This window comes from Marmota flaviventris, chromosome 2, assembly GCF_047511675.1.
Source record: "Marmota flaviventris isolate mMarFla1 chromosome 2, mMarFla1.hap1, whole genome shotgun sequence".
Taxonomy (NCBI): domain Eukaryota; kingdom Metazoa; phylum Chordata; class Mammalia; order Rodentia; family Sciuridae; genus Marmota; species Marmota flaviventris.
Window position 1 is genome coordinate 26,738,432 of NC_092499.1, and position 26,359 is coordinate 26,764,790.

The 26,359-nt window shown below is 45.9% G+C and overlaps 1 long non-coding RNA gene across 1 annotated transcript; it reads right to left on the reverse strand.

Moving 5' to 3' along the window:
• Window positions 1-16,479: 16,479 nt before the first annotated feature.
• On the reverse strand, window positions 16,480-18,842 carry LOC139703344 (uncharacterized). The gene is made up of 2 exons (XR_011705722.1): window positions 18,752-18,842; window positions 16,480-17,555 (listed from the first exon to the last, which is right to left on the reverse strand). It is a non-coding gene; the product is annotated as an uncharacterized lncRNA (long non-coding RNA).
• Between the last annotated feature and the right edge of the window lie 7,517 nt (window positions 18,843-26,359).

Here is a 26,359-nt window from a genome sequence, read left to right on the forward strand (position 1 = left end):
TGCTTCTCTCAAAAGATGGAGCCTGGCTCCCCTCTCCTTGAATGTGGGCTGAATATAGGGAGTCTAATGAGTAGAATGTGGTAGGAGGGATGCTCAGTGGATGCTATGTGACTCTGGAGGCTAGGTCACTGAGTCAGCATCCACACTTTCCTGGAAGACACCAGCCCCACCATGTTGTGGGGAAGCCCCCCTGCATGGAGAGGCCACGTCAGTATCCTAGCTGACAGTACCCACTGGACTCTCAGCCCACAACCAGAATCAATCTCCAGGTAGGTGGTAGACTGAGACTTCAGTGGATCCCAGCTCCAGCCTTTGAGTTCTGTGACTGAGGTTCCAGACATGGAGCAGAAAGAGGCCAACCTCACCATGCTCTGTCTGAAATTGAGATATAAGTCATCATTGCTGTTTTAAGCTGGTAAGTTTTGGGGGTAATGTATCTGATTTTGGGGTAAGTAATCTAATGCAGCATTAGATAATTAGTACTGTGGATTTCTTGAAATAGATCTGAAATATTCAGAATAAATAATACATCGACTTGGGGTATTCATTCAAACATTCAAACAGTAAATACCTCTGGAGCACCTTCTATGTGTCTGGCTCTGTAACAGGCACTGAGGATACAATAGTAAGCCAGGAGGATATGGTCTTTGCTTTTGGCCCACTAGGAGGTAGAAGTGATGCCTTTGTCCTCTGCCAGAGAGTTAGTACAGAAAGCTATGAGAGTGCACACCCAGGGCACTTTCCCGTGAGTTAGGAAGCCAGGGCAAGAAGAAATAATTTGGGCAAAAGACTGTCATAATTAGTCTAGAGAATTTTCTGACATTTGTGCGTAGAGGTAGGAGGGAATATGTGTTAGGCAAAGGGGTCAGCAAATAAATTAGAAATTGTGAAACTGGAAGTGGATGTGTCTAACTCAATTCAGTCACAAGCCCAGAGAGGACAAGTGTCTTACTGGATGTTGCACAGCTTGTGAACTGGACCCAGGTCCTGAGTCCTTTGTCAAACCCTCCCTTGACTCCCTAACCCTTATGTCCTGGGAATACCTATAACAGACACTTGAGTAACTCCTTATTTGGCTCAAAGGATTTATGACCATCATCTCTTTTGCTGTCTTCACAAAAATTCAGGAAGAAGTTTAGCATGATTCCAATTTTACAGTTGAAAAGAAGCTACACAAATTGTGTTCCTAGTTCCAGGAGCTGGTGTATCAGAGCTGCTGGGTACCAGGGACTTTGATGATGATGAAGATGATGATAATGATTCTTAGCTCATATCCTGTATCACTATTGTGATCACCATGCTCTGGACTAATGTTCTAGAAACTAACACACAATGTCTTAGGGCATCAACACTGATATCAATCTGCTCTGACTCATCTTCTATTCTTGTGGCACTGAAGCTAGAGTCAAATTCCTGGAGAGGACAGTCTGGTGGACTTAGCTTGGGTCTTGGGCCCACTCTGTGGCTGGAGGACCAGGAGCAACTTCCTTAGCTGCCTGGCCATGATTTCTGGTAATGGAGGCAGAGGGCTGTTAGTAAAGGAGGGGTGTGGGGAGCACGGGCCAAGCTGTGTAGGTAAAGGGCACACACTCCATATGCTCACGGTCCAGTATGGTAGCCAGAAGTCATATGTGGCTATTTAAATTTAAATTCAACCTTAAATAAAATTAAAATCAGAGTTCCTCAATCACTAATCACATTTCAAGAACTCAGTAGCCACCTGGCCTGGTGGCGCACACCTGTAATACCAACGGTTCAGGAGGCTGAGGCAGGAGGATCGCGAGTTCAAAGCCAGCCTCAGCAAAAGTGAGGTGCTCAGCAACTCAGTGAGACCCTGTCTCTAAATAAAATACAAAATAGGACTGGGGATGTGGCTCAGTGGTTGAATGCCTCTGAGTTCAATCCCCAGTACCCTCACCTCGCTAAAAAAACAAAAAAGAAAACCCCCCAAAACAAAAAAAACACAACTCAGTAGCCATATTGGGCTCATGACCGCTGCAGTGAGCTGTACAGATTATAGCATCTTCCCATAATCACAGAAATTTCTGTTGGACAGTGCTACTCAATGATTCTTATTAGGATTCACCTTTCCCTTTTGCTGTTTTACCTCATTAATTATGAATATGGAAAAAGCAAAAAAGAAGGTGAGTCATAATCTTCAGCCCTTTATTCAGCAGGCATATGCTAAGCGTCTGTGTTGAATCATGCATGGTTGTACACCTCAGGGATAACTGGGAGGGGCCTCAGATATCTTCGGTTCCTTAGAATCGCCCAGGGAACTCTTGATACCTGGGCTCCACCCCGCAGAGTTTCTGATGAAACTGGTCAAGAGAGAAGCTTGGTACCCAGAATTCAGGGAGGCTCCCAAGTGATGCTAATGTGTAGCTGGGCTTGCGAACCAACGGAATCCGGTCTGGCCAGTGGAGTGATTAGCTTCAGATAGACCTGAAAACTTGAGTCAGCCCGAGTCTGAATTTCCCTCCAGGGTTCTTAAGACAAAAATCAGAGTTCTCTGTGGATTTGTCCTCTGTCTGAATTGAATGCAAAATTCTTAGAGGAGAACAAGACTCCTCTTCTTTCATCCAAACATAAGCTAATCCATTTTGAATCAATTGCTAAAAGAATCTCTGATTTGGGGTATTTATTTATTTATGGTACTGGGGATTGAAACTCCATCCCTAGCCATTTTTATTTTGAGACAGGGACTTGCTAAATTGCTGAGGCTGGCCTCCTGCCTTAGCCTTCTGTATTGCTGGGATTATATGAAATGCACCACCACCCCCAACTGGGGTCCATCTTAAATTTCTTCTTTCCCAAAGTGTTCATGTGTTTCTGTGTATTTTTCAGGAAAGTGGGTGACGCCGCTTCCCCCCCCAACTTGATTGCCCTTTCCTGAGCTCCTAGTGCACAGCGGCTGCTTTGCTTAACCCCCAGGACAATCTTGCAAGGCCAGTATTGTTGATTCCAGCTTACAGATGATCAAACTGAGATTCAAAGATGTTAAAGAGAACTCATCCAAGTTGGCACACTGGCATCCCAGCCACAGAGTGCATATTCCTTTCTGCAAACCACCCTGCCCCAGAGCTGGGAGTGTGGGGCACCTGGCAGACAGCTTCCTTCTTCTCTGGATCCATGTAGGGAGGGAAGTTCTGTGCAGGTGGGATGCAGTCCTCTGGGTGTTGCCGGAAGCCCTGGAGCTGATAGAATCTGGACAGTAGTTACCTGTGTTTAGTGAGAGTACACAACCTGGAGGGCAGGGGGTTGGGGATTAGGCAAGTGAGGGGACTTGAGTGGGGTTCTTTTAGTTGATGATTGTGCCAGGAGGCTTTTGGCTAAGGGATTTGGAGGTAGCCAAGGGCACGGATGTACCTGGAGCAGTTAGCTCTCAGACCCCTCGCAGTTATGGTGCCTACTTGGTGTATGCATTATCTATTCTTGGCCTGGATTCCTTGGGCTGGCAGAGAGTCTCTGTCACCGTGTATCTTTGCAATCTGAATCCCTTCCTGACACTTCCTGGGCAGCCTGGCTTGGCCTCCAGGGGCTGGGAAGGGCAGAAGGCATTGTGTCCATTCCAAAGGACTCTAACAGAGCAATCTCACCCCTGCTGTTCTCTGGGGACCACCTCATAGAGATCCAGGCCTTGGGCAGGAGCAAGGGCCACACTTAGAATGAGTGGGGCCTCATTTGGGTGCCATTCATCAGGTCTACATGGGAGCAAAGTCACCCAACACCATGACACAAAGAGCACAGAATATCACAAAGGGAAGAACTTTAAAGATCCTGTCCAGCTCTTGTTTCACAGATGGGAAACAGGCTCAGAGAGGCGACAGGACTTGCTTAGAATTCCACAGGCAGTTAGTGGCAGAGATCGCAGGTGAACTTAGGGCTCCCTCGTTTCTGGCCCAGGCTGCCCTTCCTGATGTATTCTCCAGCAGGGTCACAGGTGAGCCCCTGAAGGCTCCGCAGAGTCTTTGTAGGAAATGCACTTCACTGTGAACAGCCACCTCCATCAGTACAGTCACTTGCCCAGCATCTGTCTGGGGAATGGCTCTGTGATAAGGACTGTCACTGTGAGACCGTTAGTCTTCCCTGCACCCAGAGGAAGGTGCTCCTGTCATCCCCTTCTACTGGAGAAAGTGGAGGTTCAGAGAGGGGGCAACATGCCCAAGTCCATAGCCTGCCAAGTGAGGCAGAGGCAGACTTTGCACCCCATGCTTGCTGAGTCCCCTTCCTTGATCACAATACTCTGCTGCTTCCCCAAGATGCCTTTCCCCCGTGCGCTGCCCATTGGACTTTATGGCCCCAGGGGACTGATTGGCAGCCGCCAGCCCCAGCAGGAGTGGGTGGTGGTTGGCAGGGTGGGAGGTGGCTAGGATGCCCTTGCTGTCCATCAGCTGTGCCAAGGAAGGGAAGATAGTGCTTCTGGTGGGTCCTATCCTGGCAGGGGGCGATTATCTGGTGCACTTGGCATTGGACACTCAGGGAGGGCTTCCCATGCATGGGCAGAATGCCCAGTCAGGCTGCAGGACGAATGGGCAACATGTGTGCCCCAGGCTAGTACACAGCTGGCTTGTGATTGTGCGTCTGCCTGCAGTGAAATAATAATACTCTGTTATTGCAGAAGGCAGAGAATAGACACAGTATTCGGGGCTGGGTCCTGAGATCATGCTTTGCTCTATCCCCATCCCTTCTCTTGGGTCATGGCCTCTTAGGGAAAATTAATTATGAAGTTTGAGTATGTGTGTGGGGGGGTTAGCTCTCATGGCAGGTGCAAACAGGCCCTAGATGACCCCTTGGAGGAAATCTTCACATTCTTGCTCTGTCTGGCTCACAAAGGACCCTTGTTCCCTCCTTACTGCCGCGGGAAGAGACGGGGAGTGATTGACAGCACTGCCGAGCTGGCCCCTGGAGATGAGAGAGAAGGGCTGGCCACGGGTCTGTTCCCGTCTGTCACAGATAGATAGGCTGTGTCAGGGACCACTCGACAGCCAGGCTCCAAGGATTCAACTCAGCCAGGACTACAGTGGCATTGTTATGGTTTGGATGTGAGGTGTCCCCTGAAAGCTCCTGTTAAGGCAGGAATGTCTGAAGGTGCAATGATTGGCTGGCGAGAGCTGAGACCTAATCAGCCGTCCTAGTTTGGATGGGCGGACGGGGTGGTGGCTGTCGCAGGGATGGTATGGCTGGAGGAGGTGGATCACTAGGGTGTGTCCTGGAAGGGGGCATCTTCCCTGTGGACCCCTCCTCTCTCTGCTCTCTGGGTGCCTTGAGCAAAGCAGGGTCCTCTGCCATGCCCTTCCACCGTGACGTTCTGCCTCACCTTGGACCTGGAAAAGGAGTCATCCCACCGTGGACTGAGCCTCTGAAACTGTGGACAAAAATCAACTTTCCCAATCAGACACCGTGGCAAATGCCTGTAATACCAGGGACTTGAAGGATGAGGCAGAAGGATCATGTTTGAGGTCAGCTTCAGCAACTTAGCAAGACCCTGCCTCCAAAAAAGAATAAATAAATGAATGAATGAATGAATAAAGGCTGGGATGTAGGTGTGGTAGAGCACCCCTGGGTTCAATCCCCAGTACTAAATAAAACTTTTTCTCCTCTAAGTTGCTCTTCTCAGGTATTTTTCTCTTAGCCATGAAAAGCTGACTACAATAGGTGTCTTGTTAAGTGTTTGGTGGGTGCGCTAACGCAGGGCTTCTCCAACTTGAGTGTGCATCAGGAGAACCTGGGGCTCCTTACAACACGCTGGCTGGTCCCTTCCCCAGAGTTTCCCATCCAGCAGCCTGAGTGAGGCTGCAATTCTGCATTTCTAACATGTTCCCAGGTAAGGTGGCGGGCCCAGGACTTCCCTTTGAAAATAACTGTGTTGAAGTATAATTTTCAAAAAATGTAAAACTTTATACGAGTATAAAATGAATTTGTGTTAAAGATCATATTTGTTTAATGCCTTAGTTAATAAGTGAACCAGAAAGTTATAAAAACCATTTAAGGGGAAAATTTAAAGAGACAAATAGAATTAGCAATGCTAAAATGAACTTGCTAGTGGTCATAAAACTGGCTAATATTCCTTTTTTTTTTTTTTTTTTGTACTGGGGATTGAACTCAGGGGCACTCTACCACTGAGCCACATTCCCAGCCCTATTTTGTATTTTATGTAGAGACAGGGTCTCACTGAGTTGCTTAGTGCCTTGCTTTTTGCTGAGCCTGGTTTTGAATTTGTGATCCTCCTGTCTCAGCCTCCTGAGCCACTGGGATTTCAGGCATGCACCACCATGCCCAGCCTGGCTAATATTCTCCAAGTTGGAGTGTTATTTTTAAAAAAATATGTATGTATTTCTGCTAGACAAAATTCATTTGCATATTGCTACAGTTTGGATCTTGAATTTCCCCAAAGGCCGTTGTTTTAAAGGCTTGGTCTCCAGGGTTGTGCAATTGGAGGTAGTGGGACCTTTAAGAGGTGTGGCCTAGTGGGAGGTCCTTAGGTCTTGGGAGGGGGCATGTCCTTGAATGGGATTGTGGGACCCCAGAGCCCTGTTGCTCTCCCTTGTTTCCTGACCATGAGGTAAACTCTTTTGCTTTGTGATGTGCCATGAGGTGCTAATCTAACCACAAGCCCAAAGGCAATGGAACCAACTGATCATGGATTAGAACCTCTAAAACTGTGAGCCAAAATATACCTTTTGTCTTTATACTTGATTATCTCAGGTATTTCATAATATTGCCAGAAAGCTGACACACATATCTATGGGCAATAGTATATATTCTTTTTACTATTAGTTTTCTACAACTAAGCTTCTATCCTTAGAGGGTTATAAAGGAGTCAGATGTAAATGTACACCCCTGTGGAATTGGGTAGTCATCAGAAAGCCCCTAAATCATCTGGAGGACTTGTTAAAACACAGGTTGATGGGTCCCATCCCAAAGTCATTGGTGCTTTTGATCATTTTGTGAGTGACCCAAAGACAGGAACGGAGTGACGTCAGAGTGGATCACAGTGAAGTCGCTCTCCTTCTTGTGTTTCATAAGTAATGTTCATGTCCCAAGACTTCATTCTTGGCCATTTTCTTCTCTAGACGGATGGGAACAAGGATGGCCATGAGAACTGGGTGGTGTCCATGGCAGGCAGGGCCGAGCAGGAGGAGGAGGTGCTGGGAGGCTAGGCTCAGAGACAGGGGTGTGAGTCACCAGCTCAGGCTCAGGCAAAAGCCAGCATGTCTCCTCACCAGCCACTGTTCCCAGGAAGCAGCCTGACCTCACAGTTAAGGATTCTTAGGAAAGCAGGAAGGAGGCAGAGGGGACTTAGCTCCCACCAAGAGTTGGCCAAAGTGCAGAAGAATTTTTAGCTCATCTATTGAATAAGACCTTGTGACAGGAGCATCAAGCCCCTGGATTTGATGGAATGATAAGCTCTTTGGGATTCCCCTACCCCCAGGCCATTTAGTGACTGTTGAATAGAACTCTGAATCAGTGAGAATTCCTTCTTTAGTTCTTGGGGTTTATTCCGGGCCAGTAATTCCTTCTTGGCCTCTGATGTCACTTCTTTGGCTGTTCTGGTTGTGTGGCCTAAGCATTTTGTTTAATCAATACCCATTGGGAAGCAGGAAGAACAAGTAGAAAACCTTTCCAAAGCATGTTCAGTGATGTCGGTGCAAAGGAGCATCTCAAATTTGTACAAAGTTTTTCATTTTGCAAAATATTTTCCCCCAGACATAATCTCATTCAGTTGGATATCTTTAATCTTTGCCTTTTAAAATAGCTTAAAATATCACATATCTAGGAAGAAATCTGATAACGTGTGTAAGACCTCTTCGTTGAAAATGTTCTATCATTGAAAGAAACTAAAATCTAGGTCAATCAAGAGGTAGACCACATTCATGGATTGGAAGACTCAGGATTGCAAAGATGTCAGTGGTCTCCAAATCAATCTTTAGAGGGAGTGTAGATCTTTATGAAAATCCTGGAAATGTTTCATTTGTGGAAATTGACAAGCTGATTTCTAAAACTCATGGAAATTCAAAGGGCCAAGGACAGCAAACACGATTTTGAAGAATTATTAAAATGAAAAATTATTTGAACAAAGAAACTGGTAAACATAAGTAAATGACCCATTTCATGTAACAACACAAAATGCACAAGAATAATCAAGATTTATTATAACTCTGTAGTCCCAGGACAATGTGGTATTCCTCCCTGACCTGCTCTAAGTTTTACTTGTGTGTATGGTTCTGGGCGCTACTGGATTGCAGAGTATGGGGGACTTTCGGGGCCTCAGTGCACATCTGTGCTCTCTTTCAGTTGTCTAAGCTGGCTGGAGAGTGTCTTATCCGTCTATGTTCATGGCAGACATGATCAGTAATCCAAAGGCCACCCCTCAAGTTTTAGGCCATCCATTTTCCACGTGGCAACTAGTCACTCTGTTATAATCTAGATCTGGAGGTCTCCCAAAGTCTCATGTGTTAAAGGCTTGGCCACCACCCACGCTGTTGGGAGGCGGAGGAAACTTTTAAGAGGTGGGGCTTAGTGAAAGGCAGTTAGGTCATTGGGGGTGTGGTCGTTCCGTGAAAATGGAGGGTCTGATTCAGACATGTTGCTCGGAGTAACAGCTGTGAATTCATAAGAATCAGGGTGAAGAGGGGGCCTCAGTTTGCAGCAGGCCTCTCGCCTGTAACACTAGGAAGGCAGTCCCAACCCCTCAATTGGACTTCAATAGCCCTTTACCTGGGGCCCCTCCTGGCCTCTCCAGCCTTACCAACTGTCACCCTTTCAAACCTTCTAGACATCTTCATCTCCTTCAGGGACTGACTCTAGTTTAAGGTCGTAGGCATCCTGCATTCCTCTGCCTAGTTTTTTCTTCCCCGACCCCTTTCCTGCCTGGAGAGCTCCTACTTACCTTCCAGTTTAAACTTCCACACCTTAGGAAGGCTGGGGTCCCTGACTCCTTAGACAGGGCAACCCCCTGTCCCAAGCTCTCAGACAACCCATTGCTACCCCTTCCACGATGCTCTGTGCCCTTATTCAGGATCTGCCCTTCCAGTCACATGGGAACGGGAGCTGTCTGTCTCGCACACCACTGTCTCTTACTCCTAGGACGGTGCCTGGCACAGAGAGTAGGGGCTCCATCAACATTCATTATCCACATAAATGAGTGAATGTACAAATTCAGAATCACATTGGAAAGGCGGATTTTGTAAAATTGAATCTATTAAGTCTTGCCTATCTTCACATTTTGGCAAAGAATCCCCATGATGCGTTGGTGCCATGTTTGAAATTCTAGAAGGGTGGGTTAGTGTCTCTCCAGAGTTAGCAAAACCTGTCCTCCTTCTCCAAATGCTTGTCAGGCTGGGAGGGAGAGTGTGGCTGAACTGGTCAGCCATCTCCACCCCGGGAGAAATGAGGCCAAGGCGGATGCCTGGTGTCATCTTTGAGTGTGACGAATCGGACATACTCATTGTCTTTGGTGAGCCAAAGGTTTTGTCTTGTTTGTTGAACTTGTAAGAAGTCACCTTGAGGGCTAGACCAGCAGCACTGAGAGTGGCAGGTTGTGTCCAGCGGGATGGTTTAAAGTCCCTAGGGGCGTGCTGGCCTTAGAGGTGGCATTTGCTCCCAGTTTTGTGTTGTTACATGAAATGGGTCATTCACTTATGTTTACCAGTTTCTTTGTTCAAATAGCTTTTCATTATAATAAAAGAATAAATGAATCTTTAGCACTGAAAATTTAGAAAATGCCGATTAAAAAAAAAAAAGAAAAGAAATAAAAATCCCTCAGCTACTCAGAAATCAGGGCCAACATATCTAACAGGTAGAGAAAGCACTGTGCCTGGGCCCCACAAAATGTTTTAATTTTAAATTCTCTTAAAATCAGAAGAAAGATAAATATAATAATAATAATAATAATAATAATAATAATAATAATAATAATAAATATATAATAATAACTCTAGTCTGGATTATACTCATCATTACATTAATGAACTTTCCCCCCCAGGACTGAGGATGGGAACCCCAGGCCTCCTGCATGCTAGGCAAGTGCTGTTCCACCCTGTTAAATCCCCAGCCTATCTTCATCTTTATAGTAATGCAGTCATGAAATATAATTTCCCACATCTTTTATGGAGGAAGAGACCCAGGAAGGCAAATGTGTCCAAAGCCCATAGAGCCACACTGTGACTCTGGCAGAAATAACCATTTCTAATGGTTTGAAATTTTTATAGCTTCCTAGTTCCCCTGAATCCTGTGTACACAACATGCCTGTGGACACATAGACACATTTATAGCATTTTTTACAAAAGTATGATTAGATTTGCTCAGGTTTTATGATCTTAGCTGAACAACATAGAGTTCATCCTCTTCCGTCTTCCAGGATGCTCCTCTAAAGTATTTTTCTTTAAGGTTTTATTTAGTTTTGATTCTGAAAGCAACAATATACAGCATCATTCTTAACGCCCACGTATTGTTCAAGCGAGTGGATATATTGTAATGTCTTTTGCTAACCTCTCTGGTGTTTCTAGGATTTTTCAGTTATGAATGACACTCCCATGAACACTGTGCCCTCAAAAACTGTACATTCAGGAACTGGGGTTGTGGCTCAGTGGTAGAGCACTTGCCTAAAATGTGTGAGGCACTGGGTTCAATAATCAGCACTGCATATAAATGAATGAAATAAAAAGTCTATCAACAACAATAACAAAGCAAACAAACAAAACCTGTGCATTCATCTGTGATTGTTTCCTTTGAATAAGTTTCTAGATGTATAATTTTGAAACATGATATTGAAGAAGTTATGAACATACCCCCCCCAAATATTATCCTGTTCTGTCATATTGACTTTTTTTTTTGTATGGGGGATCGAAGTCACTAAGCCACATATCCAGCCCTTTTATATATTTTGCTTAGAGGCAGGGTCTTGTTGAGTTGCTTTGGGCCTCACTAAGTTGCTGAGGCTGGCTTTTAACTCACCATCCTCCTGCCTCAGCCTCCTGAACTGCTGGTATCATATTGACTATTTTGAGTTAAAGGCACTTGAAGAATGGCAGATGCAAGCCAAGAAAAATTGGATCAACTCTTCTTATCTTTCTAGTTACTTCTGTAGCTAATTAACTACTCAAGCCCAAGTCCCTTTGGCTCCTTACATTTTCATAATTGGCTACTCTTTGTCCAATTTAGTATCTAAGTGTTCAATGTTAACTGTTGTCTTTGAGTCTTCATTTCCTTATGAGGATTCTATGCCATGTAAACTTGCATACTTTTCATCTTTCAATTTCCTCTTGTTATGTCAATTTAATTCTCAGGTCTGGTCAAAAATCCTAAAAGCACAGAGATAAAATTTTTCTCCTCTAAAATAGATTGTACTCTTGGCTTTTTTTTTTTTTTTTTTTTTTTTGGTACTGGGGATTGAACCCAGGAGTGCTTAGCCACTGAGCCACATCCTCGGCCCTTTTTATTTTTTTATTTTGAGACAGGGTCTCACTAAGTTGCTCAGGAACTCACTAAATGGCTGGGGCTGGCCTCTGCCTCCCGAGTCACAGGGATTAGCTAAAATAGATTATGCTTCATTTCACAGTGGAAGGGTATGAGTGCAACATGGGCCACTTGCGATGTTACCTGAAGATGTCCTGGAGCCTTGACTTACATTTCTTTGTGCTCCTTAAGTCAACTTGTGTTGACTCACCTGTCAAAGTGGCAGGAGTTCAATTCTGGGGGTGGCTGGGTCTCAATCCACCTGCCCAAGTTATGCAAAGCGCTGAAGGCCTCATCTGGGATACTTCACCATGCTGTATCTCAGCTTGTGTGTGCCCCTTGGGCTCCTGTCAATGCTGCCTCTATGCCACATTTGGGGCACAGGACTCTTGGGAGGACTTGAAGCCTGTGGCTGTGCCAGCATGGAGATCTGTTCTATCAGAACAGAAAGAACGGCACAGCTCCCCTCAGCAGTGTGGGGGACTCTGTCTTCTGCTCTGGCTACTCTTACCTCTTCATGCAGGGCTACATTTCTTCAGTTATTGCTTTAGCAGCAAATAGCCTTGCCTCGAAGCTCATTCATTGGCTTTCTGCTCTACAGAATCCACAGGCAATCCATTCCAAAACGCCTCAGGACCAGCTTAAATTTAAAGGAGGGGTGAACACAGAGGAGTTCAAGACCAAATGATATTCTCCAGTAATTCAACTGCAAATAGAATGAAAATGTGTATAGTGGTGCTAATACTTTAGAAAAGAGAACCCTCGTGGTACTCACTGAGCTGGCTTCTGGATGCACTCAGTAGGGCTACGTCTTGGCCATGGAGAAGGGAGACGTGGGTTCTGTGGTTAAGTCACCTCTGCATTTTGATAACAAGTACAAATGCCCAGCTGCATGGTGAAGCAGAAAGATTTTTTTTGTTGTTGTTCTTTTTTTTTCTTTCTTTTCCCTCTATTTTTCTCTTCTTTGGCATCGATGTTTTCCAATGTGAAGTAGGTTAATGTGCCTATGTAGCAGATTTTACTTGGCTTAGAGGTGCGTGGTGTAGGGGAGGCAAAATTTTACCTTTCCCCTCTTACAGCTTTTCAGCTCAGCCTGATGATTAAATTGACAAGAGACATCAACAGGAGAAAAGCCTTCAGATGTATTTAAGGCAAGTTTTAAGTGGCACGGAGCCTTCACAGAGAAGCAAGACCCAACGACGTGGTTGGAGTTGAACATTTTTTATACTGACTTGGACCAAGAGTAGTAAGTTATCAAAGAGTAATTAAATTACATGGGGGGGCACGGAGTAAAAGAATCTAAGAATTGTGTTAACAAGGTGTGGAGAGATTCCTGTCGTAACTTTCCATTCTTGATAAGAATGATACTGTCCTTCCAGTGTAGGGGCTGAGACTGTCATCTCAGGCTCTTATGAATCAGAACCAAGTTCAGAGGGCTCTTCCTGCACCGGCTGGCTGTTCTGTAGGTGCCTTTAACTCAGTCACTACACCAGGGGGGCAGATTCGGGGGTGACCTATTCCTAGTTCCTTCAGCAGGAAGGAGGCCATTGAAAACCATGATCTTGAGACTGACCTTGTGCTCTCTGTAGCCTTTGTCTCTGGTCAGCCTTAACTGCACCTGTATTTCTTGCAGTTTCTTACAAAGAAACTTCCTTTCCAGAGTCAAAATATTTCAACTGAAGTTGTTTTGAGCCGGAGGGAAATGTTTGAAAGCTGAGCCTTTGCTAGCTCCCCAAACATTGTTTCATCCACAGTGAATGGAAATAGTCACTTCCTTAGGGAAACCTTTGTCATTGAAACCTGCTTTGACTATGGAAGCAAATGTTTTGGCTTTAAAGAAGGCCCCCACGACTTCTTCTAACAGCTCCCCAGCCATTTTATTGTAGGATTATTTATTTATTTATTTTTTGGTACCAGGGATTGAACCCAGGGTTGCTTCACCACTGGACCACATTCCCAGCCTTTTAAAATATTTTATTTAGAGACAGAGTCTTGCTGAGTTGCTTAGGGCCTCAATAAGTTGCTGAGGCTGGCTTTGCCCTTGCGATCCTCCTGCCTCAGCCTCGCTGGGATTATAAGTGTGCACCACCACCGCCACGCCTGGCTTACTGTGGGGTTACGATGGTGTTATGGTTTAGGTGTGGTGTTCCCTCAAAAGCTCACATGTGAGACAATGCAAGAAGGTTTGAAGGAGAAATTATTGGGTTACAGCCTTAACCTAATCAGTGAAGTAATCCCTGATGGGATTGATTGAGTGGTAACTGGAAGCAGGTAGAGTATGGCTGGAGGAGGTGGTTCATTGGGGCACGGCTTTGGGGTATATATTTGTATCTGGGGAGTGGAGTCTTTCTCCTTCTGAATCCCCATGTGAGCTGATTCTCTCTGCTACACCCTTCCACCATGATGTTCAGCCATGCTCGAGCCCCAAGGGATGGAGCCGGCCTTCTGTGGACTAAGACCTCTGAAACTGTGAGTCCTCAGATAAACCTTTTTTCTTCATAGTTGTTCTGGTCGGGTCTTTTAGTTGCAGCATCAAAAAAGCTGACTAAACCAGATGGTTAGGTGTTTTGGGTTTGATCAAGAAAGATGGTCGGGCTACCTTGGCTAGTGTTTACAGTCAAGGTGGTACAGCGAGGAGGGGCAGATCATCACAGCTGAGCTGTCTGGATTTGCAGTCTTCACTCTGTTAATGCAAGGTGAATCATTAGTGAATTAACTGGGGGTCCTGAGTCTCAGCTTCTGCATCTACAGAATGGGGGTGATGGTACTTTTGACTTCCTATGATCATTATAATTGCTAATTAGTGTCTGAGAGAGCACTTAGCGATAGCTAAATGCTAATAAGGGTTGTGGTATAATAAGGGCTGTGAATAGTATTGTACCCATATAATTTCTTGGTTCTGACCGTTGTGCCATGATTAGGGAGGGTGTTGTTAATGGAGGGTGCTGGGTTAAGGGTATACAGGAACTTAGTTTTACTATGGCATTCCAAAAATTATTTCAAAAGCTAAAGAGCACTTAGAGGAACTATTTTTCTAACATTTATTATTTAGTTGTAGTTGGACACAATACCTTTATTTTATTTATTTATTTTTATGTGGTGCTGAGGATTGAACCCAGGGCCTTGCACGAGCTAGTCAAGCATCCTACTGCTGAGCCACAACCCCAGCCCTAGAAGAACTATTTTTGGTTGTGTGATTCTTTGACAGGAGATGTAAGCTTTCTGAAGCTAAGGACAATGATCCTCTTTCCCAGCTTCCAAATATTTTCCAGCAAACTAGGTAGCATTCCTGCTTTCCTTAGCCTAGAACAACACTGAAGCAATCGTCATTACTTTTAATATTTGAGGACCCAAGAAGATGGTTTGTATTTATTTCCTCCTGGAACCTAGCACAGTGCACGACACAAAGAAGGCCTTCAATAAATAGTTGCTGGATAAATAAAGAATTGAGATGTTGGGGGGTGAGAGGAAAGAGGCAATAAGGGTCATGCGCAGATTTTTGTTGGCAACTTCAGCACATGTGTACCCCAATGCAACAGCCTCTGTGCAAACCAGGGGAGTGCCTGTGGTATAACCAGGGGACTGCCTGTGGTACAGACAGTGTCTTATCAGAATGGAAGACAATTCCTAGGCAAAACTTGAAGACCTGAAAGCATTTCTCAGAAGCGCTTGACAATGCCAACTTACATCTGCATATAACAAATGTCATGCAATAATTTTTGTCTACGATTTGTTTCATATGAGCCAAATATTGACAACGTTTACTTCAATATATGTCATTTTCACTGGGGTGCGCAGGATATATAACAAATATTCCACAGCTCATAAAAATAGATGGAGCTATATTATACATGTGTGTGTCTCCGTTCCTCAAGTAAATGTGTGGTTCTTTGAAGCCGTGGACTCTCCTCAGAGAAGCCCCCTCCTCCACACCATTGTTCTGCAATAGCTAGTATGCAGCTACTTGGTAGATTTTTTAAAAAAGGTACCTGCTGTCCTCTATCAGCATATATTGTATTTATTTATGTTTTGTGGTGCTGGAGATAGATCCCGGGGCCTCAGTCATGCTGGACGAGCACTCTACCACTGAGCCACATCCCCAGCCTCAGCATATATAATTTTTTTATTAGAGCTTTGTAGTTATACATGGTAGTTGGGTTCATCCTGACAAACGGATACATGTATGGAATTCAAGTTCAGCTCACAATCCCCCTTTTCCTCCCTCTTTTCCCTCCTGTTCTCCCTCCCCCTCCCCTTCTCCTACCACAACTTGACTTCCTTTTGCTCATCTCTTACTTTATGTTTGATTGGTTCTTTATATTTATAATCTTCATAATATATATTCTTAATAACCAGTCTCATTTTCAAACACTCTGGGTTATACTATTATGAAAGAAATTTGTATTTGTTGTATCAAATACAAGGAGTAAAGAATAGAGGATTTATATGATACATTGTTGGTAACCTGTTTTCTGATTATGATCTAGGGAACTCCCATCATTACACGTACCAACATCATCTTCTTTACTGACTTCAAAATTTTTATTGTACAAGTGGGCTGTCAGTTCAACCAATACTGTTGAACATTTAGGTGTTGAGAGCCATCCGTGGGCTGTGTGTGGACTATATTGTGCATCGCAGCCTAATGAATATGAGAATCTGTTGTCTGGTAACTTCCAGTGGACATTTCCTCTGGTTGACCACCCAAACACACTGTGAGCTCTATTCAGCTCTGTCAAAGGTCCCACACAGCACAGGAGATGGGGTGACCTGCTGCAGCTGTGCAGCCCCTCTGAGATGGGTGTGACCTGCCAAGATGCCAATCAGCCTGGGGACTGCAAGACCTCAGGAAGCAAGACTCCACCCCTGAAACCTTATCCCCTGCCTTTGGTTACCCCCTTAAATAAACCACAGGAGCCATTTTCTAATTGTCCAGCTCCAGCTCCTGTGTGGGCTGGCCCTATCAGGGGCTCCTGCCGCAGTCTAACTGGGCAAAATAACCGACAGGTGACAAGCAACTTGAAGGTTGAAGCAGGAACTGCTTTATTGCGGAACAGCAAAGGTATATATATCTAACGGATTACGTACAGCTTGATTCAGTCAGCATCATCCAATCATAGCATTGCTCTCCTACAGATACAGCAATCAGCCAATAAGGAGTCCCCACCATCTTGATGGCTCGGTGGTGATGCCTCACAAACCATTCCTCCTGGCAAACTGCCAGGCACCATCTTGACTTGATCGCGGCCTCCAACATCTCCCCCTTTTTGTTTTATTAAACAACAAGTATGTGGTTTAGGGACCGTGCCTGTCTTAGGTAGTCCAATACTACATATGGTCCTTACCCGTCACTGGATGGTCTGACCTCACATTGTCAGCCTCCTGGCTTAGGTTGGTACCATTGTAATTGGATCTTACCTGTCTTTGACTACCGGCCCAACATATTTAGCCATACTTGTGGATCTTGCCCTGTTTCCATCATGGCCTGTTTAACGACCATAGTGGATTCTTTTTGTTGTCTGTGTAATTTACACAAACACCATAAACAACCTGTCACAAGCAGAAGGAGGATACAAAATGCCATGATACCAAGCCATTGACGGCTCCAAGTGAGAAGCCCTTGGAAAAATTGTACCACCGATGACACCGTCAGCAAAGATACCCTGGTACTATTAAGAGTTATAATTTGTTGTATCAATAGATTAGTTCATAATGCATAGAAGTGATACACAGTCCAGGTAAGTTCTGTAAGCAGCTTAAAGCAGAGGAATCCATTAATATGTCTGTTCCTTCTTGAAGTAAATCGACTCTTTGGTTGAGCATCAGAATTCCATTTCTAAGATGATCATTAATAATGTTTTGTGTTTGTAAAGCTTGTGCTACTTGTTAAGTTACATTATTTATTGATGCAGCAGTTTGTACAGTTTGTGTGATAGCTATCGCAGAAGCTGCAGCAGCAGCAGCAGAAACAGCAACAGCTGTGATGATGGTAGCTGTAATTCCGAAGTCTCATTTGGTTTTCAGTAATACTGGAAATTCTTCTATTTTTGTCCTCACTGGCACTGGGATGAAGGTAGGAATTCTGGCAATGATGGCTAAAGAAAATTGTATAGCAGGCACTAAGAAAACAATTTTCTGAACAATTTAGTACATTATCCTGAACAGAATTATTAGATATAATGAAAAGGAAAGGTGAAAGTAAACAAACAGGGGTAGATTTGAAATCTATATATTTAGTCTTATTTATTTGTACATTGGTCTCAAATGTAGTACTAGTATTATAATTGTAAGACCCATTAAACATTGATCCTCCTTTTATAAATCCTACAGGTGAAATATCCATACAAGCTATTCTTGCTACTAAACCTAGGAGTAACTCCCGTAATACCAGTTACATTACCAAATCCAGCATAGGTATTATTTATGGGCCAGAACTTTCCTACAGTTTGATTCCCTAATCGAATGCAAGGCTGGGTAGTATTATTAATATCAGTAGTATCACCTGGGTTTGAATCTTCTTTTGATATCCCACCCTTCTTCCTGTAACTTGCATATGGGTTTGAAGGTATTCCCACAAGTAAGCCTCAAGGTTTTTTACATTTGAAATAGGCCTCAATGGTGCTCATTATTCATTAGCCTCCAGGTGTGGGAGAACCACTGTCGCAGATGTAATGATAGCTAAACTGGAGTTCTGGATATCAGCTGTTATGGATTTGAGATATTGCTAACCCTGCATTTCGGGCGGGCAGGTGCGGGATTGGGCTCACAGCTGCAGCGTCCTGCTCCCCGGGCAGCCCCATGGTGGGGGTCGGGGAAGGGCTGCCAGCTGGAAAGTCCCTGCTGTGCCGCGACCCACTCGCACACACGGCGGCCGCCGCACCGTGCCACCTCACACACCCTCTGGTGACAAAAAGGGGTTAGTAGCAGCCTTTTGTTGTAACTCCTTCCCTGATAGTCCTTCCTCTTCTGAGCTTTCTTCCTCTTTCTGACTAGAGTTCCTGGGCTTTTATCAACGTATGCCCTAACTGTTCTTGGTTTTACTGGGGTGCCTCCTTCCTTGAGCAATTTTAACACCCTTTCGGTTTGATTTTTCCTAACTTCTGATCCCATATTTCCGTAACAAAGACAACACCACACACTAAGATAAAATGAAACAAAAATGAAACAAAAACACACTGTATCAATTTTTCTATTTTCTTTGAAATGGCCATCTGTCCTCTCGCCCTATCTGTTCCTCAGGGGCGAGCAGCTTTCCTCCTGTCCTATCTATTTCTAGGGACGGGCAGCTTACCTTGTCACTTACCCCCGAGCGTCCCGGAGTTCCCTGTACGGGCCACCATTTGCTGCAGTCTAGCTGGGCAAAATAACCGACAGGTGACAAGCAACTTGAAGGTTGAAATGGGAACTGCTTTATTGCGGAACAGCAGAGGTCTATATATCTAACTGATTACGTACAGCTTGATTCAATCAGCATCATCCAATCATAGCATTGCTCTCCTACAGATACAGCAATCAGCCAATAAGGAGTCCCCACCATCTTGATGGCTCGGTGGCGTTGCCTCACAAACCACCCCTCCTGGCAAACTGCCAGGCGCCATCTTGACTTGATCGCGGCCTCCAACAGGCTCCATCCTTTAAAACTATAATGCTGACTCTATCTTTTGTTCTTTACTAATTGTCTCAGGCCTTAAGTTCTTTTGGAGGCTTATCCCTCTGAGCAGGCAAGAATTCCCTGGTGAGGTGCTGGCCGCCCTGCGATGCCACCTTCTGTGTGTTTTGGGAGTGCTGGGTTCCTGAGGTCCTGAGGTGCCCATTCCCACAGCCTCCTGGCTGCGGCCCATGAGTCAGGGGCTGTGGCTCTTCCTGGATGGTATATAATTCTGCGGCTCCACAGCTCTGGAGTCTTGGGTGCAGCCCCAGCTCTGCAGCTCCACTGTCATTTTCTTGGTGGGGACTCCCTGTGGTGGCCCCAATCCCAGAACCCTACTGGGCACTGGCCTCATGGGGCTTTGAGCCACAGGGGCCCTGGGGCTTTCCCAGGTATCCCCTGGGAATAGGTGGAGGTGGCCCTGCCTCCATAGTTGGTAGGTTCTGCAGGCTACAGTTGGCACCACATGGGTTTATTGCTTGTGCCCACAGAGCAATTGCCTGGGCCACAGCTGAGCACACTTGAGCCACTGTTGGGATGGCCAAGGAGCCCTGCACCCAATATGCATAGCAGAAACTTGATGTGGCCCAGGCAGTGAGTGCTGAGGTCCCAGGGTGCCCTGGACCCCTCCTCTCTGGGAACCAGTCTACCCTCAAGACCTTTTCACTCTGGGCCTGGGATGAGAGCAGCAGCAGGATCGGTCTCTAAAATGCCTAAGGGTCATTTGTTCTCCTGATGAGCCACATCTGGCTTCATTCCATCCATAGGAAGCTCTTTATCAAATAGTTGTGTGGCCACACCCTTTTTGGTATTTTCTCCCAAACATTTTTTTTATTCTTTATAATATTTATAGGCTGAGGATTTTTCAAATCTTTAAGTTCTATTCCCCTTTTTATTATAATTCTGTCTTTGGTTCATTTCCTTTGCAGTTTTGCTCTAAGCAGTCAGAGAAGCTGGACCCCTACCTCTACTCTTTGTTTAGAGATTTTCCTCCTCCAGATATCCATCCTAGTTGGAGGCTTGCGGGTTCTGCCTTCCACAAAGCATCCCGATACAATTCAGCCAAGCGCTTTGCTACTTTGTAACAAGGATGGTTTTTCCTCCAGTTTCCTGTACCTTGCTCCTTGTATCTGCCTAAGGTCTCATCAGAATTGCCTTTAGCTTCCACATTTCTCCCAGCATTCTGCTCAGGACCACATAGAGGATCTCTAGGAAGATTTGGGCTCCCTCTGCAGTTCTTCTCTTCTGAGTTCCCACCAGAATACCCTTTATGCTCCATCTGTGGAAGTTTTGGTGTTTCCCAGTAGGTGCCTTTTGTTTGTAAACTTCCCATCATTTGAACAAATGCTTGAGCTAATCACCTAATAAGGAGAAAAGCTTTCTTTTGGCTCCCAGTTTGGGAGGTTCTGGTGCAAAATCAATTGTTCCTATTGCTTGTGGGCCTGTGGCGAGACAGTGCATCATGGTGAGGGCATGTGGCAGAGCACGATCACGTGACAGAGCAAGACCACTTATGACATGGTCAGGAAGCAAAAGAGGCAGAAGAAGGTGCTGAGTTCCACTGTCCCCATTGGGATCACTCCTCCAATGACCCAAAGACCTTCCACCAGGCTGCACCTCTTAAGGTTCCTACTACCTCCCTCCCAGTGGCACCAAGCGGAGGACTAAGCCTTTAATGTTGGCCTTTAGGGACATTCCAGATCCAAACTATAGCATATCATCAACTCTCTCAGCCTCCTCCCATTACTTCCTTCCAAAGCCATTTCTACCAATTTAGGTGCTTGTTGCAGCCAATTTCTCAGTCTGTTTGTGCTGCTAAAACCAAACACCCCAACTGGGTAATTTATAAGCAACAGAAATTTAGTTTTTAATGATTCTGGAGACTGGGAAGCTCAGATTGGCCTTCAGTATTTGGTGTGGGCTGCTCTCTGCTTCCAAGATGGTACAATGTTGCATCCTCGAGTAGAAGGCAAAGGACAAGAGAAACCAACACCATGGGACCCTCTTTTATAGGGTGTTAATCCAATTCACTGGGGCCTAACCCTCATGATTTAATCACCCCCTTTATCAGTCCTACTAAGTTTCAATATGAATTTCAAAGGGGATACCAGCATACAAATCTTAGCCGTGTTATAGCCTTATTTTTTTTTCTGTTATATATTACAACTCAGTGGCTATCTTTAAACCAACTTTCTTGGGGAAAAATCTCAGGAGTGGAATTGCTGTTAGTTTTAGCTTAAAGCTTAGTGATATTCTATGTTGTTGGGTTTTGAAGCTCACTGGACACAGGTACAGATGTCTGGTTTCCCCACCAGATTGTAAGATTCCAGAATAGAGGAAGAGGCCCTGCAGGTCTTGGGTGTGTCTGATTCCCTACCAATCCTAGCACGGCCCTGAGCACTAGAAGTGCTTTGTTTGCAAGTTATAGCACACCTGCGGAGGAGCAGCTTCAATCCATAAATCATTTACTTAGATAATGTGGAGTCTGGGTGTGCATAGTTCAAGGCAACCCCTCAGCTGATGTCCTTCTGACCCTCCTGTCCCTGGCTTGCTGGCTCACAGGGTGGGTTGGCTGTCTTCACTCCCTCTCATTCAAAAACAAGGGGGTGGGCAGAGCAGCTCTTTTCTTGCCTCTGCTTGTATCAGAGAGGCACATATTTCAAAGGACTCAGGAATATATCCAAAAGAAACAAAGTCTGCATACAAAAGAGACGGCTGCATACCCATATTCACTGCAGCCCTGTCCACACTAGCCAAGATGTGGCATCAGCCCAGGGACCTGTCAACAGAGGAGTGGATGAAAAAAAAAAAATATGTGGGATATATACACAATCGAGTATTATTCAGCCACAAAGAAGAATGGAATCCTGTCATTTCCAGGAAAATGGATGGGACTGGAAAACCTCATGTTAAGCAAAATAAGCCAGACACAGAAAGGCAAGTATCATGTGTTTCCTTTTATATGTGGGAACAAAACAAAACCCCAACCTGAAAGTAAAAGAGGGGAGGGGACTTATCAGAAGGGATCTGGGGGAGGGGGGAAAGTTAGGGGCAAGAGAGGTCAGAGGGAAGGCGGACATGATCAAGATATAATGATTGCATGTATGTAAATGTGAGAAATCCATTGATTTTTGTACAATTGACAGTGTTAATAATCATAACAATGTTGTAAAATAAAACCACCAGGAGAGTTTTCCTTCCATGCCATGCACCAGAATTGGAACTCAGGGCTACTCTTCGCCTCAGAGGAGTAGTATAATTTGGCCAATATCACTCCCCAGCACTCCCTTTCCCTCCCCTCTTCCCACCCCTTAGTCCCTTTCCTCTATGATCTCCCTTTGGTTTCCACAATCTATACTCTGTTCAAGATTCCCTCACAAATGAAAAAGACAAGAACCCTAACAGCAATATGACATTCGGAACTTCTTTTTAAAAAACGTGCCTTCGATGGACTGTGAGAAGTACTGACTATGGGAAGTACTGACTTAGTCACCACCCTGACATGACCCAGGATGGAGACGAGTTGAAGTTGAAGGTTTAAGGCAGGTTATCTGGAGTCTTTGCAAATCTGGATTTGCAGAGCTCTGTGAATGTGAGATGCAGCAAACCACCCTCCAGGGCCCCTGCCTGGGGCCCCCCCAGGACAAAAGTTCCAGAGCAAAAGGCCTGAGACCTCAGGGGCCACGTTCAACCACTGAGTGACTCATTTTCTTTCCCTCCTCCAGTCTGGATTCCGGTCCCCACCGCTCTCCCCCATCTCCTCTCACCTCCTGTTCTCCTCTCCTCAACTCTTTGTCCTCTTTATTTTTATTTTTTTATCCTTCCTTCCCCTTCCTCCCTTTGCAAGGCTGGTCCCCTTGGGCAGTGGAAAGGCTGGAATCTGAGACCTGGCTGGCAGCCAGCAGGAGCAGCTGTGAGGCCACCCTGGGCCGGGTCCAGCGGTTGTGTCAGCAGTTGGAAAAGAGGAAGTGAGGCTGCACAGGCTTCCGGTGGCCCTCCCTGGGGGCAGACCGGCTCCCATCCCCCCTCCCCCGCTGGACCCCTGTTCCTGGGGGAGGGTGGCAATATATGCCCTGCCCTGTCCCCTGTGTACCACTTTGATATTGGGACTATTTTGAGCTCAAGTCACTCTAAAAGTAGTAGAAGCAGGGACACTGTTACGGTTCAGATATGAGGTGTCCCCCCCAGAAGCTCCTGTTGATGCAGAAATATTCAGAGGTGAAATGATTGGATTCAGAGAGCCATCTCCTAATCAGCCCATCCTAGTTTGAATGGACCAGGTGATAATAACCGTAGGCTGTTGGGGTGCGGCTGGAGGCAGTGGGTCACTGGGGGCATAGGGGAAGGGTGCATCTGGCCCACAGCCCCTCTCTCTGCCCTCTGGTGGCCATGAGATGAGAAGCTTTCCTCTGTCCTGCTCTTCAGCTGGGATTTCTGCCTCACCTTGGGCTTAGAGCAATAGAGTCAGCCATCTAGGGACTGAGACCCCTGAAACCGTGAGCCCCCAATAAACTTTTCCTCCTCTAAGTTGTTCTAGTCGGGTATTTTGGTCACAGAGACAGAAACACTGACGGGAGCAGGCATCTCCATCTCTGTTTCTCTCTGGAAACAGGAGGTAAACTCTCACGAGGAAGATGCCCTCCTTCCTCGGGTCACTCAGAAAACAAGTGTTTTGCTGGGATTTTTAAGCGGTGACAACGTCTCTCCCCACAGTGTCCCCCTGCTCCGGCTTGCTCTTTGCTAAGGACCAAACCCATGAAACTGTTTTTCTTTCTCCTAAGACCAGAATGTGTTGGAGGGTGGCCTGCCCCCATTTCTCGAGTGGCCACTCCCAGAGCTGGTCAGGAGGGGAGGGACGAGACTTTGTCCTCTTGACCCAGTTTTGGGAGAAATCCTGGCTTTGGCTCTGGTGTCTGCCCCTCTGATCTGCAGCACCCGCTCCCCAGGGTTTGTTTGATAGTTCTGAGATCTAAATGGTGCCAAGACCCTCGTGGTGCCAGAGCATTTGGCCCTGGTATTTGGTCACTCCTGAGCTGTCCTTTGGTCTTATCCACATGATCCTTGGGAGCCATGGGGGTCACTGCTGCTTCATTTGGCAGAGACCTCTGAGTCCCTTTAGGGTCCCCCCGACAGAGGCACTCCCTCTCAGGGGTCTGCTGTGGGCATTCTTGGAGCTGGGCTTCAGAGCAGGGCGCAGTGTCTCTTGGTCCGCATCCTTTTCTGTTTTCACTCTCTCTCCTCCAACTCCAGCCCAGGAAAAGTCTGTGCTGGATCTTTGGGTCTTTATTTGTATTCCTCTCTGTTCTTCCCAAGCGTTTTGACCCCAGGGCTTGAAGACCGGGAGTTCTCACAGACCCGTCTCAGCTTTCTGCTCTTCCATGGTTTTCTTCAGGGGACCCAGGATCTGCTTAAAAGGGTCGGAAAGCAAAGAGGGGGCAGGTACCTACAAAACATGACCCTGCTTCTAAGCCCTTGTCCTGTGGCACAGTGCCCAGTGTTTAACAAGTGATTGTTGAAAACTAAATGAGTGAATTCAGGTCCTGGCTCAGGGCTGAGGACTTGAGTTCCAATCCTAGCCCCTGGCTGACCTCCCTCAGTGACCTAATCCATAAAGGAAAGGAGATGAGATCATTTCTGGGATTCCTTCCAGCCCCCACACTCTAGATTTTGTATCCACATTAGAAAAAAGAATATTTATTCCATCATCCACCAAACTTGTACAGGGAAGGAAGTCCCTGGATGCCTACAGATGTGTCCCCTTCCTCCAATACCATCTCTCCACGGTCACCAGAGCAACCTGCTGGTAAGGCCCAGCTGAGTTTGCTCCTCACTGTGGCAAGGGGATCACCCGCTCCTCAGAGCCTCAGTAAGTTCCCAACAAGGGAGGGAAAGCCTGGGAGGCTCTGAGTCTGCGTTAAGTGGCTTTGTCATTGTAGACGTGGAATGCTTGACTTGGGTTGCTGAATTATGATGCAGGGGACCCAGCAGAGTGAGGATTTCCAGCTAAGAGGCCGGCAGAATCTTGGGTGTGAGCTGTCTTGGGTGCTTTCTATCAAAGAGACGATGTATCTTTCAGGAAGTTCTTTAGATGAATGGTTATGTTCTTTGCAACTCATCTCTTGGGCAGGCATCTTTTGGAATAGCTGGGCAGTGGGTCAAAGTCATGTTAATATACACAGTGAGCTGAGCGTGGTCTGATGTTTGCCCCAAGCCACCCTTGCTGTCTGTTGGAATGGCAGCGATGTCCCCCACCACCCTGCTGTGTTCCCTGGAAACTGACACCTTTGGGTGCATTGACATTCCTTTGCCCTTTTGGTCCAGTTGGGCTCGGCTCATGGTGGCAGGGAAGAGGGTGAGGTCAGGATGCTCACTTAATTCTCTTTCCTGCTGGGCTGCCCCTGTTGGCTGCTTCCTTCCTACTTCAGCCCTCAACTCCCCGTGGGTGCCTCCTCAGACCTCCCCTCTTGAGTTGGGGTACCTGCCCAGGCTAGGGGAGCCAACTGCCATCAACCCTGTTACTTCTCCTCTGGTTTCTCACTCCCAGTGACTCCAATAAATGCTATTGGAGCTCCGTGGAGAACTTGAAAGAACATACCCAACCTAGCTCTTTAGTTTAATATGTTATCAAACTAAGGTAATTTCCAGAGAAAGCTGAAATCATGACAAACAGCCATAAAGTGAATACACGTTAAGGATTTTATTTAGTCCATCATTAGTGAAAGCTGGTGAGATGTTGTAACCAGTTCCCATGAGAAGTCAAAGAAACAGAAATTCATAGTGGAATACATCAGTACTGAAGTAAATGTTCAGATACAGATGGTCCTCGACTTACAACAGGGTTACGTCTTGATAGACCCTTTGTAGGTTGGAAATGCATTTGATGCACCTCATGTCCCCAGCATCACGGCTCAACCTAACCTGTGTCACCGAGCTCATGTCAGGCTAGGGTAGGGAAAAGTCATCTAAGCAAAGCCTGTTGTATGATAAGGTACTGAAAATCTCCTGTAGGTTGTTGAATATTCTGCTGAAAATAAAACAGAATGGACATATGGGCGTGGGAGTCACCAATGGGAGCTTTGTGGACATGATGGGATGTGAAAACACAATATCCAGATGATGTTGGCAGCACAGCACACTGTGGGTACCCATCACTTCCCTGGGGATCCTGTTGACTGATGGGGAGCTGTGGCTCTCTGCCGCTGCCCAGCATTAAGAGAGAACATCCTACTGCACCATGCAAGCCTGGCAAAG